Below are 16,688 nucleotides of genomic sequence, written 5' to 3' on the forward strand. Positions count from 1 at the left end.
ACAGCTTCTTAGCTGGTCAGACCTCTCTAATAAGGGGTATAGAACTTCAGCAAAGCTCTGGGGCTGAGAACAGACATCTGGATTCCAGGCTCATCTCTGCTTGTCTTGGCCTTGAGAATTAACCTCCAGGATAGCGTTCGCACACCGTATAGGTTGGCATGAGAGTGATGAATGCCCCTGTATGCCAGGCATTATGCTAGAATTCTACGCATCTTATTTCACTTAATGTTCATGTAACACAAATATGAGTATGTCACACAGGAGAGCACAGGGACTCTGAAACTTTCTGATAACAGCCCAAAGTAAGAAAAACATTTTACATCATGACCCTGTACATATGTACTCACTCTCGACAGAAATAAGTTTCTTTGAAGCAATACTTCCTACAGGCTATTGTCTATGCTTTGCCAATCTATCTTGTTTATTGGAAACAGCACTTATTTTCTGTCCATACATATGAATGGGCAGCAATCCACAGCTTGAAAAACATTGGACTAGCCTTCAGACAAAACAGTGTATTACCAAAGGAGATTCAAAGTGATTGTTAAGTTTCTTTGCATTTCTCAAAGAACATTAGAAACAGTTGAGCACCGCCCCTCCAGCAGTGAGGGGTACCGCCGGCCCCTCTGTCTCTGCCTCCCCTAGTCCCTCATCCACGTGAGCCGCCTCTTTCCTCCTTCCTCTTTTCCCTCCCTGCTCCTTCTCTACTAATGTCTCTCATTCTCTCAAGATTCAGGTCTGCATCTTGTACACCTGCTCTCTCTGCACTTCATGGCCTTTCTCCCTGTTTCACAAGAAAAAAGTGTTTACCTGCATTCATGGAAGAGTACAGATTGGGCCTCAAACACCATATGGATAAACCAAGCCAAAAAACGGTCAACTACAATCACTTTTATCTCCTTGCTCTTAGCAAATGTGCCTTTATAAGGGGCTACAGGTCCAGGTTCAAATTCTTAGACCTCTCAAGTTGCATGTCAGCCCTGCTGGAGATGTGGTTCCCTGTGCCCAGCCTGCCGTCTGCCTCCCGGTGTCTTGCAACGGGGCTTTTGTCTTGCACTTGGAGGGTCTCGTGGACACACAAGCGGCTCTAGACAACCCTGTGCACATGCGCCTTGGCCCCTCCCCCTTGCCCCACCTCGGCAGCCAAGTCCAGGGGCTTTGGAAAACATTTTCAAAGAAGAGTGGTGGTTGCCTAGGTGGCTCAGTTGGTTAAGCAGCTGCCTTTAGCTCAGATCATGATCCCAGAGTCCCAGGATCAAATCCCATCAGGCTCCCTGCTCAGTGGGGAGTTCGCATCTCCCTCTCCCTCTGTCCCTCCTCTGCTCATGCTCACTCTCTCTCCCTCCCTCTCTCCCTCCCTCTTTCTCAAATAAATGAACAAAATCTTTAATAAAAGGGAAATAGTGTAGGTCTCAGGAATAGACTTCTCCACCCCCAAGGAGCTGTCTCTTGATGGAGAGACCCTCCTGAAGTGCTGGGCCAGGTCTAGGATGACTCCCCTGCAGGTTTGGGTGGCAGGGGCAGGAATCACAGAGAGTTCAGATGAGGGATAAAAGAACCACTCACTTTAGAGAGTCTGCACTAACTGCCTCCAGCTTTTAGAGCATCTGGGGCAGAGATGAAGGATGAGGCACCAGCCTAGGAGCTTTGTGTAGGGTGGACACACCCACGCTGGGACATCAGTGTCTGTGCCCAGCCCATGGGGACGGTGGACTCTGCTTTGAGGGAGTGACTCTGGACCTTTCAGTATGTGGTCAGTAAACTCTCCTTTACTGGTCTGAGCCACTTTGAATTGGATTCTCTGCCACCTGAACGAGGAAGGGTCTACCCGAGAAGCCTCCCAGAGAACAACAATGCTGCATGTGAGGCCATAAGTCAGACTTCCCTCGAGGTATCGAGCCAGTCTTTCCTTCAGGAGGGCAGCTGGAACTCTCTAGATGGTTCTTAAAGCCATGCTGAGTTTTCATATTCTCTGATTATCTATGTAGTAAAGCAGATTAATTCGTCTTTTAGGACAGTGAAAGTGCTTAACGAGGTAAGTCACATTGTAAGTGCTCGATAAATTTTGGTTATGGGGAGGCAGAAGGTGTCTGGATAAGGAGCAAATAACTCCATTCCGTGGAGCCTGGGGCTGTCCCCTGTTGCCCCCAGAACACTGCTCCGCCAACTGGCCCTTCCACACCCCTCACCTGCCCCCTCACTCAGGACTACTGCTTGGACACCTCCATTCCTTGCGGACTTTCCTATAACCTCTGTGGCCACTTGGGTCCTTGTCATCCAACATAACACTGAATCATACAACATCCTGATCACAGACATTTGGTTCACCTGTGTTTTAGCATAGCGGTTAGGACGCCTGCCTGGGTTCATATCCCAGCACCACCGCAGACTGCTGTGTGACCCTAGGCAAGTCACTAGTACTCTCTGTGCTTCTGTTTCCCCATTTCTAAGATGGAGGTGAAAGGCACTCCTCTCTCAGGGGGAACGTGAGGATCACACGTGCTAGTTGTGAAGAGCGTGGAAACAAGGTCTGGCATGTAGCAGCATATAAGTGTAACCAATCACTTTTGGGGGGTGGTAATGACAGTAAAAAAGCTCGGGGCTTTGAATTCAGATAAACTAAGTTAAACTCCTGGCTCCTGCCCACCTGTCCATGGCTATGGCAGAAACCATACCGTCCACAAAGCCCAAAGTACTGACTCCCCGGCCCTTTACTGCATCCTGGTATGTAGAACCGATGGGGAACCCTTAACTAAGTGCTGGAAGGTGCCAGCACATGGGCGTGAAGGGGCCCCGCTCCTCCCACCCCACGTGTGTGGACCACCAAGCTGTGGGCTAGGGGACCGCTGCCTCCAAGGTGGACCACAGCCCAGGAGCTGGCGGCTGGGTGGGTGGGTAGTGGAAGCATCCACCCTGGGAAGGTGCCTCTGGCTGCTTAGCAGTGCACACATTTGTGTTGAATAGAACACACGACAGTTGGAATCTTCGGAATCCTGTGTCCGACCTCACAAGGTCATTCAGAAGCCATGGTGGCAGGCATGCCTGGCGCCCTCCAGGTGACAGTATGTTGTTGAGTGCAGTGCGCACGGATTCCCTGGGATCCCTTCAGGGAACTGGGGGCACCGCGGGCAGCTGTGGCCTGCATGTCTCGCACGGGTTGGCAAGGGTGACAGCCATGGGTGCCAGCGTCCTGAGATGGCCCTGACTGGCTGTTCCCTCAAAGGAAGAGGGAGGCACCTGCTGCTCCTCCTTATCTGAAATTCAATGAGTCCAAGGGCATCAGCTCTTTTCTGGTGTCCACTTCTTTCTCTTCGGGGATCCCTTACTTGGTCCCAAGATGCATTCTGTGGTCTGAAGATGGCAAACGAATCGTTTGCTTGTGTTTTTCTGATGGAAGCATTTAGCTGCAATGTCAGGCTGTCCCGAGAGAAAGCTGGGAGGCCCACCTGGCTGCCCGCTGCGCACCTGGCCCTGCGCCCCCAGCACGCAGTCCCCGCCAGTGTCCCAGCACCCAAGTCACAGGGCCGAGGAGGCCACTGCGCTCTGTGCTTCAGAAACGGGCGTGCACTGAGCCCACACAGGAAATAACATGGCACAACCGTGAGTTGGGGAAGGGAAGTTATGAGTACCCACAAAGAGAAAGGCCTGTGTCCTTTGTGGTGGGCCAGAAGGGCCTCACAGAGAAATAGGATCTGAGTCCATGCCTTCTTCACATCCATGGCAATGTTTGGAGAACCTCAGCTGGACTGCGGGCCGTCCAGGTGCCTCCCCAGTGGCGTCTCTGCCAGCTCCCTGCATTCTTGCTAGGCAGTGGTAGCTGGTGGCCTGAGACCAAGTTCTTTGTCCCATCTCCACTACTCCTTGACTGGGGGACTTCAGGTAAATTTGTAGTCTCTCTGGATTAAAGATGTTTTTAAATTTTAAATCTTAAATCTTTGATCTTAAATCACTCTAGACTTGAAGAGTTCTCCTGATCTTGAAATATGAATGATACTATCTACCTCACACATCTTAAAATCTGGAGTCCTTTACGAGAAGAGGCAGGCACAGAAGTTGGCCCCTGATAAGCACTTACTAAATGGTAGCTATAATATGTCATATATTCATTCTGCAAACATCCATGGGACATCTGCCATGGAGGAGGCCAGAGGAGGCCACAGTGAGCTCAGGCAGGCGAAGCCTCTGCCTCATTTGAAATTATAGAGAAGTTAATGCATAAATACACATTAGTGTGGGCTCCTCTGTTTTAGGAGAGGGCTATGGATAGCTGAGGGGGAGCATTGGAGGAGCCCCTCACCAGGATTTAGGGGGCTAAATGTTCTATCTATGTAGAGAAGTGGACAAATATGTCAGAGCCTGAATGCACGTAAGTGAGGCGAGTGAGGAACCGCACTCCGGGCAGAAGGAGCAAGTTGTGCAAATCTCAGACAGGAGAGAGCACCACACATTGAGGGGAGCGATGCAAAGAGGCCCACCTGATGGAGGCAGCCCCCGGGTAGGGAGGCAGAGAGCTCCCTGGATGGGGATGGAGAGAATCTAGGTCCTTACTCATCTTGGGTAATCAAGGTCACTTCTCAATTTTAATTGCCTTGTCTATAAATTGTGTGTGTGTGTATCTGTGTGTATGTGTGTGCATGCATGCATGTGTGTATATGCATGTATGCACATGTGTGTGCATGCACGTGCGCACTTGTATTTGTGCATGTATATATGTGCGTGCATGTGTATATACGTGTGCTTATATGTGTTTATGTGTGTGCATGTGTGCACGTGTGTGCGTACGTATGTGCACTTATATTTGTGCATATATGTGTGTGCGTGAGACACACGTGTGCATGTGTGTGCATTTGTGTATGTGCGTGTGTGCACGTGTGTGTGTGTATACACTTGAACAAACATGCATGTTCCATTCCAGGTGTAGCAGTCAGACTGGGCCAGGTGACACTATGGTTGTGACTAAGTCATGATGACTGAATGCCACAGCAAGGCTGTGTTTCCTAGTGCGTGTCCTCGCAGGCTGGTGTGGCCTCAGCTCTGGAGAATCCTGTGTGGAGAGGCTGGCAGGGGCTCTGCCAAGTAAAACGTGGTCCGCTGCTCCCTGCTGGCAGAAGTACCAGAAGGCTGGCACCCGCAAGTACTTCCCACACCACTCCCGCTCGCTGCCTGTGGTCTGGCACGTGGTACCCGGCCCCGCCAACCTCTGCGTGTCTGGGAAGCACAGACTTCTGTGTGCAGAAGGAAAGAGGAGCCAGACACCAGTGAGCACCCCCGTCGACCGCAGCCCCAATAACTAGTGTTCCTAAGATGCTACGGGATCAGCAGGTGCAGAGAAGCTCATCTCTGACAACGAGCTCTGTTCAAGTCACTGAGCATTTGTTCAACTTCTCCTACATGCAGGAGCACTGGCTTCCAAGAACCCAGAGAGAAATGTGCCCCTTCCCTCAGGGACATAAGATTGAGTAAGGAAAATAGAAGGTACACTAGGGATTGTCCTATATCCTGCATATGTAGAACTCACACTGAGCCACAGAGAGGTAACTTTCCCTAATGTCACATGGCACCCTCCTGATGCTGTGATGCGTGCAGTCACAGGGTAGGTTCGGACATGTGAGGCCACCTGACTAGCAATATTGCCAGTGATATGCTTCTCTACATTCCCGTTACTAGCTAAGCAAAAAGGACCTTGTAGGGCCACCGTGTACAATGCATTGTGCCACCAGCCAGGAGCAGGGAGGCAACGAAGCATGCCACATGGGTTCTGCCCTGAAGAATCTTATAATAAATTGGATAGGAAACAGACAGAATAGGAATGGCTACCTTAACTAAGCCTTTATTGTGTGCCAGGAACTCAGGTTAGCATCCTGGGTTTGCACCTGTGCCCCCTCCCAGTGGAGAAGCTCTGAATGAGGAAGACCTCACTGGGAGACTCCTGGGAAGGCCTGCTTACTGGCCAGCCTGAGGCTACTTTGAACCCTAAAATTCTTGAAGAACTGGTTTGGTTGGAAGAGGGCTCCTCGTTTCAGAGAATGACCTATGTACTCTTCTGCCAGCCGAGAGATTCCCAGAATCCCCAGGGGACCCCAGACCGTAGCGTGCCCCTCCAATCCACAGGTGGTTGCTTGTTGCTTGGCTGCTTCTACTGGGCTCCTGGTGAGAGGCGCGCTGGGGAAGCCTGTCCTGTGTCTTGAATCTGATTGTAAACATGAGATTGAATGACCCTCAGTATATCATCGAATGTGCCCTGGAGCTGAGTGCTGGGTTTGGTGTGGTGACTGCCAGTATGATGAAGATAAGTGGGTTCTTGGAAGTACCTGGCTGCAAATTTATTTGAAAAATTGACCAGGTAGAGCTGTCTTCAAGCTCTTGTTCTTTGTCTGTAAAGTTTGGGAGCAGTTGCCATATACTTGGCCTCAGACCATTTGCTGAAACGGGAGAGCGTTACTACAGGTCCTGGAGCAGCCCCACAGGAATACTGGCCAAGAGGGGAGGGGGCTTCTCCGGGCAGAAGATAGGTCTGAGTATTGAAAAGAAAGACTACCAACTCCTCTATGTTGAACCCACATTAGCAAATGAGAAGAAGTTTCCATCAGGGTTGAAACACCACACTCCCTTAAGCCGACAGCCAGCACTCCTCCACCTCCACCGTCACTGGTCCTCCTCAGGTCCTCCGAGAGCCTGTTTGCAACCATGGCTCCTCCCCACCTTGCCTCCACCACAGGTCCCGACACCGCTGTCCACCAATAACCATGCTCTATCCTTCCTCCCTACGTGGAGGCTGGGGGAAGCTCAGGACCAGCTGGCTGAGCACCCTAAGGACATTCCAATCTGCATGTGAGTCACTGAGTTCCAGCTGATGGAATGTGACAGATGCCACTTTCAGGACATGCCCTTCCAGGGAATGGGCATGTACTCCCTGACATTTGCACCCAGTAGAACCTCTTTGGACTTGGAGGTGAAAGATTTGTGAAGATTTGTGAAGATGGCAGAGCTGCCCTCCTGGTTCCATAGAAGCTACTTCTGGATTGATATTGAGGCCATCTCAGGCCTGTTTTTGGAGTGTTTTTGCAATGTCTCCCAGCCTCTCAGCCTCATCTCCAGCCATGGTGGTGGCTGACAGCTCAGTGAGGCTGTAGCTTGTCTCAGGCTAACAGTACCATGACTCAAACACATACCACTTATCTCTTGCTTTCTCCCTGGGCTTTCCTGCTGCTGAAGACACAAGGAAGTGTCTTCTCAATACTCATGCTTGTGCTACCTGGACATTCAAGGGAGTTAGCATACCACGTGGCATGTGGGAATCACCACATGCCACATGGGAGGGTGAGAGCAGATGGATGGAGACACGTATCTTCCTTCTATACCACAACCTAGGTAGTGCAATATACTATAGAATAAAATATATAGAGGTGGGCTAATGCAACATGATATGTGTCCCTACAGAAGAGAAGAGACACAGACAGACATTCACAGAAGGCAGGTGATGTGAAGACACAGGGAGACACCACCGGACAGTGATGCAGAGGTTGGAGTGATTGTCAGCCATGCCAGAAGCTAAGAAAACAGCATGCAACAGATGGTCCTGTAGAGTCTCCAGAGAGAGCGGAGCTCTGCCGACACCTGACTTTAGACTACTGGACTCCAGAACTCAGAGGATAAATGTCTGTTGCTCTGGACCATCCGTTTATGGCACTTTGCTGTAGAAGCCTTAGGAAACTAATGCAATTAGCTTAAAACATTTTGTAATGCCAGAAAATTTAGAAGCAGTAAAAGACTACTTAGACTTATTTCAAAAGAACTAAGGAAGCTAGCTCAACAAATTTCCCACCGGCCAGAAGGGTACAGTTTGAGTCTCAATGAGTAGAAATGGTAAAGATTGACATATATCAAGTAGACATACCTTTTTGTGATTATAATGGTATTTTTAAAAGCCAAATTGGTCCCTCTTTGAGGAGGATGATTAATGCACCCATTATCCTGGAACCTCAGTAAATAAAAGGAAAGAGTCAAGCACTTCTTGTGCTTATCCTGGTCAACTCTACATACCTACAGGTGAGATGAGAAGAGAGGTCTTCTCAGAGGTTTATTCCAGCTGATAGATGAAAAACTAATGATGGAAGAAGATAAGTATTTTCCAATTCCCCAAAACTCTATGGATCGAGGAACTGGGCACCAGAAGATGTTTTTGTTGAAAAGGAGCAAAAAAACAGACAGGAAGGGCCAGCTGATGATAGAGCATGATGCTACCTGTGGTCTTTCCAAAGGAGTCAAAACTGAATCTGATTAAACATTGAAATCTAGCTGCACACAGAGGACACAAGGTCACAGCCACGTGCAGTTTGCAATCAGCAGACCTAGTCTGCCAGAAATGCTACAGGACAGACAGACACACTGGAAGAAAAGGGATGGGACGGGGTGTTGGGGAGCACACAGATTTTAGGGCATATCAGGTTCAAGTATAACAATAAAAAATGTAATATAAGCAATTAGTACAAAAGTCAGGATAGAGGTGACTTTGACATGGGCAAGAGTGTGTGATTGGGATGAGGATATATCGAGGGCTTCTAAGGAGGCTGGCACCATTCAGTGCATTGACCTGGTTGCTGTGATGAACGTGTTGGCTCTACAGCAACTCACAGAGATCTACATTTGTTTCCTGTACTGTGGTGTCTGCTTTATGGGCTTGTCCCAAAGGATGCTCCTATTTCTGTCTTCTTATTTTCAAGCTGGTGGAAACTCATTGTCCTCTCTTGGAGAATCCTTATTGTCTTTTTATTTTTTTATTCATGAGAGACACAGAGAGAGGCAGAGACATAGGCAGAGAGAGAAGCAGGCTCCATGCAAGGAGCCTGATGTGGGACTTGATTCCTGGACTCCAGGATCACGCCCTGGGCGAAAGGCAGATGCTCAACCACTGAGGCACCCAGGCGCTCACCTTATTGTCTTTTTGACCATGAGATAGAGTTTACCTTTCCGTGTCTGTATGTCTTTCTAGAGGCAGATGCACACTTTTCTCTGTGAGTAGGAAAACGGTCTCACCATTGGTAGTGATGAAAACTGGTCATGAACTTTCAGGTGGAAAATCACTGGCTTGCATACATCAGGATGATAGCAGTGCATGGGTTTCTGTGCTGACTTGCCTCTTTATGTACTCATCGAGGGCTTGTTGCCAAGGAGTGGGAAAGAGGATATTTGGGACCTCTGTGTAAGCAGAGGGGAATTCCTAGGGTATGCCAAGTGGATGGGAGGGAATTGAAACACAGCAGTCATAAACCTGGCATTTATAGGGGCCTTCCAAGGCAGAAACGAGTTTCCATAAACAGTAGATCCCAAGGCCTGGGGAATAAATGAGAAACAGAAGATGTACATGTCAGGAGTCCTTTGCTGACAACTAACCCAACTCAAGCTGAAGTCAGTGTAATGGAATATTACACGGAACTTCCCCAGGGCTTTGGAGCTCCAGGAGGACAGGGTAAGGATGCCCCCATCATTAATGGGGAAAATCACAGGACTTGCCAAAAGTTCTTTCTGAGACCCTCTGCCCACTGCTGGCCACTGTAAAAGAAGAGAGAATTCAGGGGCTGACCTTTGAACTTACTTTCTTTGCAAAGAGTGGTTGGTCCAGTTTGGACTTTATGACATTGGTTCTCCCCAGTCAAATGATAGATCTCCACTAGAATCTGTGAGCCACAGGATGTGCTTTCGAGAAGAAGAGCCTTTCTGTGATATCTCATAAGATTGTGAAGTGTCTATCCTGGGGGGCTGAGAGGCATCTCCTGGAACTGGTGGGCCCATTTGAACAAAGAGACCCTCAAGTCTTGCCTCACAAGGTGGGAAGGCAGTATGGCTGGGACAGTCCCCAAGGGCAGGAGCAAAGGACAGGGTGGAAGTGGGAGACATGTGCTCTTCCTGAATTTGGTGATAGGTGGGAGAGGGTGCCGAGGTTCCTCATCACCCAGGTGGATACCAGGGAGTTGGGACCTGGGTGGAGCCCAGCTCAAAGATTTCTCCCAAGAGGGCTGCAGGGAAAAGGAAGTGCCAGGAGACAGTCCTCAATGGAGGATGGGGCCCCTGAATCCAGACAACAGAGAGGAGCACCCAGTGTCCTGACATTTGCAAACAGAAAGAGGAAGCAACCACATTATGAACTGTGTTCGAGTTGGACTTCCTCCCTTCTCTTCTAAAGCAGTCAGAGTAGCAAGGGGAAAGACAGAAGCCCAGGAGTGGAAGGACAAATGCTGACCCCAGGATTTCAGGGGACCCTGAGCTGAGAAGCTGAGATTTTTAAAGAAGGAAGAGTAAAGTTTTGGTTTAGAACAGGGATGGGACTTTCTGTGTCTGAGAATGTGAATCTTGCAATAAGCAAGAGTGACCAGAAAATTCAATGGGACTTGTTTGAGGTACCTTTAGGAGGCAGAGATGGGAAAAGAGGTAGAAGGCTTTTGAAAACAGTGGTGCCACTGACTGCACTAGCTCAATTAGCAGGCGAGACTGCCTGGTCTACCACCCTAAGTCCAGCATCAGAATGGACGGACCGAGTGCGCATTTGGATCTGGACCTTATGTGGCATCATATAATCTGGTCTCTCTCTTTCCCTCCTCCCCACCCATCTCTACTTATTTCCATTTCATTTTTCTGGTTGGCTCTATTGTCTCTTGCTGCAAACAGGCTCTCTTCAGTGCTAGGGAAGATAGCTGTTGGGCGTCTCCTCTCTTTACAGCTAGTGATCCCAAGGCAGACGGAGCCTCCTTCCTCCCCCATGTGTGTCTGTTCTCACAGAAGGACTCTCTGTCCCTTGAATCTATCCTTGCATAGGGCTAATGAGATATCAGGATTGCCAGGCTCAGTCAGTGGCTGGGGACCAGAGGTCCCAGAGCTAACCATCCAGTAGAAAGAGATGTTTGGGGCCAAGAAAAGAGCAATTGTCCCCTGTATGGAGACCCAGTGGATGAAGCAAAATTAGGCAGAAGCAGAGCTCTGAGGATCAGGCCAGAGAGGTAGACCATAAAAGGCTCCTGATTACATGTAGCTTCCATCTTCAGTGGAACAGAAATGAAGTCCCATCTGTCTAGTCTGGTGGCCATGGTATCTGGAGCCGAAAGACGTGGACTCAGGGCAAATAAAAGTAGTGAGGTTACATTAACATTTCTAAATAGGTAAATTGCCCAAGAGAACAGCATACTGAAGGCCAACAATAAACGCACCCAATGATGCTGGAAATTCTAGCCCCCTCCAAAGTAGCTTATTGAAACACAAAATTGTGCATTCGGTACGGCCAATACTGCAGATTTTCCCACATGTGACTGATATTTTTCTGTCAGTGTGTGACAACCAAGGGAATGCAGGGGAATGCATTGTCCATAAATTATCGCCAAGCATCTGGCATACATTTTCATGCAAATGACTACATGGAATACAGTCCTTCCTACCACACCCATCCCGCTCCCAGAAACCACCTGGTACCTCTGCATTTACTTACAGTAATAGAAGACACAAAATAGTGGTTGCTTTTCCGTTTTTTTATGGTGTAACTTAGTGGGAAAAGCAAACAGGTTAAAATAGAACGTAGATATAATAATATGGTTCCTTTTTATTCTAATACTATTTGGTTCTCAAAATGTGTTCTGTAGAGCAAATCATCCTAACAATCATCCAACAGCAGACACATTGAAGGAACCACAAGTCCAGCATGTGTGAGTGACAGACATTGAGGTAAAGAAGTTACAGATGTGGTGGGAACAGCACATAGCAAGCAGCCACCTGATTCTACTTCTGCTTCTAGGTCCTAGCAGCCGAGTAATCATGGGCAGCATGCTGACCCTAGGTATTTCCCATCTAAAAACGTGTATGTCTGGCTAGATGCTTGCTAAGGCATTTTCCTGGTCTAAAAAATTACATTTTTCCATGGCATTTAAACCCAGAGCTCTAATTTTGAGAGATTGTGAGAAAAACAGCTTTGGGGTTGTTATTATTGCAATTTCAGATTTATTGGACAAAGATTATATGTGAGGTACTATGCCAGGAACTGGAAAATGAAAACTAACTCAGTGGGACTCAGAGTTCACTGCTTCTCCCAGGTCCTCATCCTCTCTCAAGCCGTGGCTTCTCTACACAGCTATACTCCTGTGGTCAATATAGTACAGTCACTCCCTTGCAAATGCCCTTCACTGCCTTGCACCTCGCCCCTCACTCACCTGTAACACATCCATTTATGCATACATGCAATTCTCTGCCCTTGGGCGACTCTGCCCAACAGCTAAGTGTGGCCAGAGAAAACACAGACCACACTGCCTGGCCTTCCATGAACTTCACAATTGCAGATGGTGAGTGAGCCCAGATGGCTATGCAGCTCGCTGTCCAGTGTTCCCATGAACCAGGGCCCCTCTGCCCACCCCCATCAGCCTTCCACCACCTTCATTCTCGGATCACATGTGAGTCTCCCACAGCTGCCATGACAAACACCACAGTCTGGGGACTTAAAGCAAAAGAAGTGCGTTCTCTTGGAGTCTAGAGGCCAGAAGTCTGAATCAAGGTGCTGGCAGGGCCATGCTCCTCTGAAGGCTCTAAGGGAGAATCCTTTCTGCCTCCATCTTTGGCCTGAAGACAGAACACTTCAGCCTCGGCCTCTGTCCCCATGTGACCTCCCTCCTGCATGTCTCTTCTTGTAAGGTCCTTGGTCACACTGGATTAGGGTCCATCCCAATGACTTCATCTTATCCTCATCACATCTACAAAGATCCTGTTTCCAAATAAGTTCCTATTTCTAGGTACTGGGCAGTGGGACTTCCTCAAATCTTTTTTAAGAATACAATTCAACCCACTCCAGGTAGGATTGTGCCTTTTTGTTCCCTCTGCATGCAATGCTTTCAGATCTCCACTTGGCTCTCCACTTCATTCTGGGGAGGAAAGCCAAGGGCTAGTCAGTGGCCTACAAGGACCTCTTCCTATCTGCCTTCTAACTCTGCCCCTCTTTGCTCCTGCTATGTCAGCACACTTGCTGTCTTGGCACCCTTGAGGGCGTGACTTGGCCTTGCCAACCCTACCCTGACATCCTCCAGCCTCCCACCTCCTTCAAGGCTTTGGTGGAATGCCGCCTTGACTCCTCCTTATCATCTACTTTATTTTTCATGATATACGTCACTCTGTAACACAGAGTGATATGCTTATTGATTATCTCTACTCTTTATGGTGCATTCCCATTGTGGATAGAACACTCCACATCTGTTGTGTTCACTGATTCACTGATTGTCTGGAGCCTAGTAGGTCTTCAGTAACTGTAACTGATCAATGTATGGGGCAACTAGCTCCAGCAGTTGTTAGCATCTGTCAAAGACTTTAGAGGATAAGACCCCCTGGAAAAAAAGTATTGGTTTCTGTTTTTGTCCAGAATGACGTAATGAATCACAAATTAAGTATGGCAACTAGATACTTCAGATATCCTTAGTACTTAGTATATATATATATATATATATATATATATATATATATATATTGATACAGATTTTTTATGTGTGTATATATATGTGTGTGTGTGTGTGTGTGTGTGTGTGTGTGTTGAGAAGACAAGATGAATTATTTTGGTCAAAAGCAAAAGAGTCGACAGATTTTATTAATAAAATTTGCAAGTAAAATATGGAGCTATTCAAAAGTTTTGAAAGTACATTTTACTCTTTTTTTTTTTTTTTTTTTTTGGTCACTGGAACCAACACATACAGTTGAAGGTTTTCTGTTGCAATTTCAATTAGTGAAGTCAATGTGGCTTGTTATCCTCTTGGTACGTACTAAGTATGCCTCAAATATTAATGAATCTCAAGACACTTTCTTGTGTCTAAGTGCCATTGAGACAATATTCCTGTTTATTAAAAACATAGTTAAGAAAATGTCCATAGCTGGTTAAATTATATGAAGTGTAAGTAAATATTTGTTGGTCAAATTTCAAATAGGAAATATGACTTGGAAAAAGGAGAACACTTGGCAGCCGCAGAGTTATATAACATAAAAGTATTTCCAGAGTAAGTGGATTCCTGTAGGGAAAATTTGTCTCTTGTGGACCATTTGAAGTAAATCAATTTAATAAAGAATGTGGTTGCAAAAATAATTGGAAATGACAATTGCTTTTAAACAACATTCCATATGCAAATTACTTTCATAACCAGGTTTATATAAATACCTTAAAATATTCCAGTTTGAAATGATTTAACATTATTCATAATGATGATAATGTGTGCACAGAGGCACTTTCCAGTCTCAAAAACCATACTAACATGTGGGTACAGACCGCAAAGGTAGAAAGTCATTGATTGATAAGAAAAATGTCAACCCTGAATAACAGTGAGATCAAACACATGTATTTGGTTCACTTGTCTTTGTAGTTTCTGGGATCATCCCAACACAACACTTGGTCCTGAAGTTACAATAGTCTTAATGAATCACAGGTGGGATTAATCGAATACAAACCTATTTCCGGGGTTTGATTGGCGTAGAGACTAGAGCTCCAGTTACAACACAAACATTATCAGAGGTAAGTTGTTTCTGCTTGGTATAAATTTAAAAGCAGCATCTTATTGGGATCCCTGGGTGGCTCAGTTGATAAAGCATGATCCCAGGGTCCAGAGATTGAGTCCTATGTGGGGAATCCCTGCTCAGCGGTGAGCCCGCTTCTCCCTCTTCCTCCGTGCTCTCTCTCTCACTGTCTCTCTCTCTTGCTGTCTCTCAAGTAAATAAATAAAATCTTGAAAAAAAAAAAGCAGCATCTTATATCTGTGCAAAGTTGACGGTGGAAAAAAGGCTCTGTCCAGCAGAGACATTTAAAATCATATCAGAAGTGCCAAATTATATAACAGTGAGTATCCTCACATAGTTGTTGAAGGACAATGTGGCCATACTTTAAAATCCACAGAAAATTTCTTTTTTCTTTTTCTTTTTTAAGATTTTAAAGATTTTGTTTTATGTATTTAGAGACAAAGTGCACGAGCAGGGGAGGGACAGAGGGGGAGAGAGAGAAACTCAAGTAGACCCTCACTGAGCATGGAGCCCAATGCAGGGATCAGTCTCACTACCCTGAGATCATGACCCGAGCCCAAACCAAGAGTCAGACGCTTAACTGACTGAGCCACCCAGGCACCCCCATAGGAAATTTCTTGCTGAACGTTAGGGCATGTGGGAAGACTAGGCCATTGTTTTCCTTGGAATGCTACTTGAATTTGAGCACTTATACCATCTGATAAATAATATAAGAAGAGTCCATGAAAAGGAGTTTTCAATCATCATTTGCTTTGAAGGATCTGAAGCCAATTCCTTCAAAAATATATTCCCTCCTACATTTTTCATCTGAGCCATTCTCCCCATCACATGGAATCAGGTAGAAACACATTATAAGCCAATGACAGTTTCACCCACATGGTTCATAAACTACTTACATTGTGCTTACCTCCAGAATCTATCATTGCACATAACTGAGTAAATAAATGTTTTGGAATAAATGAAACAGGCATAGTCTTATCCTCTGATGTGGTGATTAGAGGAAGAATTTACCTAGAGTTGAGCATTATAATGGAATGATGGAGCCTAGAACGGTCCTTTCAGGCTGCATCCAACATGTGGTCTGGGGATGTGGGAGTCTGGGGTCTAGGGTAATTTGCAAGGGTTCAGTATGTCCACATCTTTCTAACTCTGTGGTCTTGAGCAAGTCAATTAATCTCTCAAGGCCTCCAAGGCTTCATCTGTAAAATAACCATACTAATAAATAACCATACTAATAGTTTACCTTTATAATGTCAAGTGCATAATTAACACAATGCTTATCCCATAAGTACTCAGTAAGCCAAAGCTCTTACAATTTTATAGACTGGATAAATTCCATTTCTCATACACATATGCTGATAATTTTAGAATTTTCAGATGTTGTGATTACTATGGTACACACACACTTACTACAAGTCCTGATGATATATATGTGTCATATATCATTTTTTTATATCAGTAGAGAATGAAGGTTACCCTATTTTTGCATGGTGGTCTATATAGTTTTGATGTTATAAAAATGGTCCTCCTATGCAAAACGCTTAAAAATCACCATTTTACATTACATTTTGGAGTCACAGACTGGAACCCGTAGCCCAGAGACACTGAGTGCCAAACTCAAGGCCAAAGCTATATGGCATTCATCAAAGGAAAGCTCAGAATTCAGCCTGCAGAATCCCCATTCTGCTGTATCTTGCTGGCTTCTCAGAACAGAAGAGCTGGTAGGGATTAATTCAGTGCCCTTACCATGGTGATCAGGGTTAGGTCCATTCTCAGGTCAAAACTGGAAACAGTGGTGTTGGTCATATTTATTTGTTATAAGCATATCATAGGGTTAATGTAAGAGTAATTTTCAAGTCTGAAAATTAATTGTTAAACTGATAATTTTAATGATTGGGTCCATATAGAGCAAATGAGATTCATCAGAACAGCAATGCAATTTAACAAATTGATTTTGTTTGACTATGAGGTGGTATTATTGTTTTATCTCGATTTCAACACTTAAGATGCTTATGTTTATCTGTATTACTAGATTTTTTTCAAAGAATTTCCTCCCATGACTTCATTAATTGCAGCCTGAGCTTCTGAGGCAGGAGACAAGGTACAATTATGGCCCGCGTCAAATAAAATTTAAGCATACTTGTCGACAAACACTTTCATTATTGCCA

The sequence above is a fragment of the Vulpes vulpes genome, chromosome 6, assembly GCF_048418805.1.
Source record: "Vulpes vulpes isolate BD-2025 chromosome 6, VulVul3, whole genome shotgun sequence".
NCBI classification, from domain to species: domain Eukaryota; kingdom Metazoa; phylum Chordata; class Mammalia; order Carnivora; family Canidae; genus Vulpes; species Vulpes vulpes.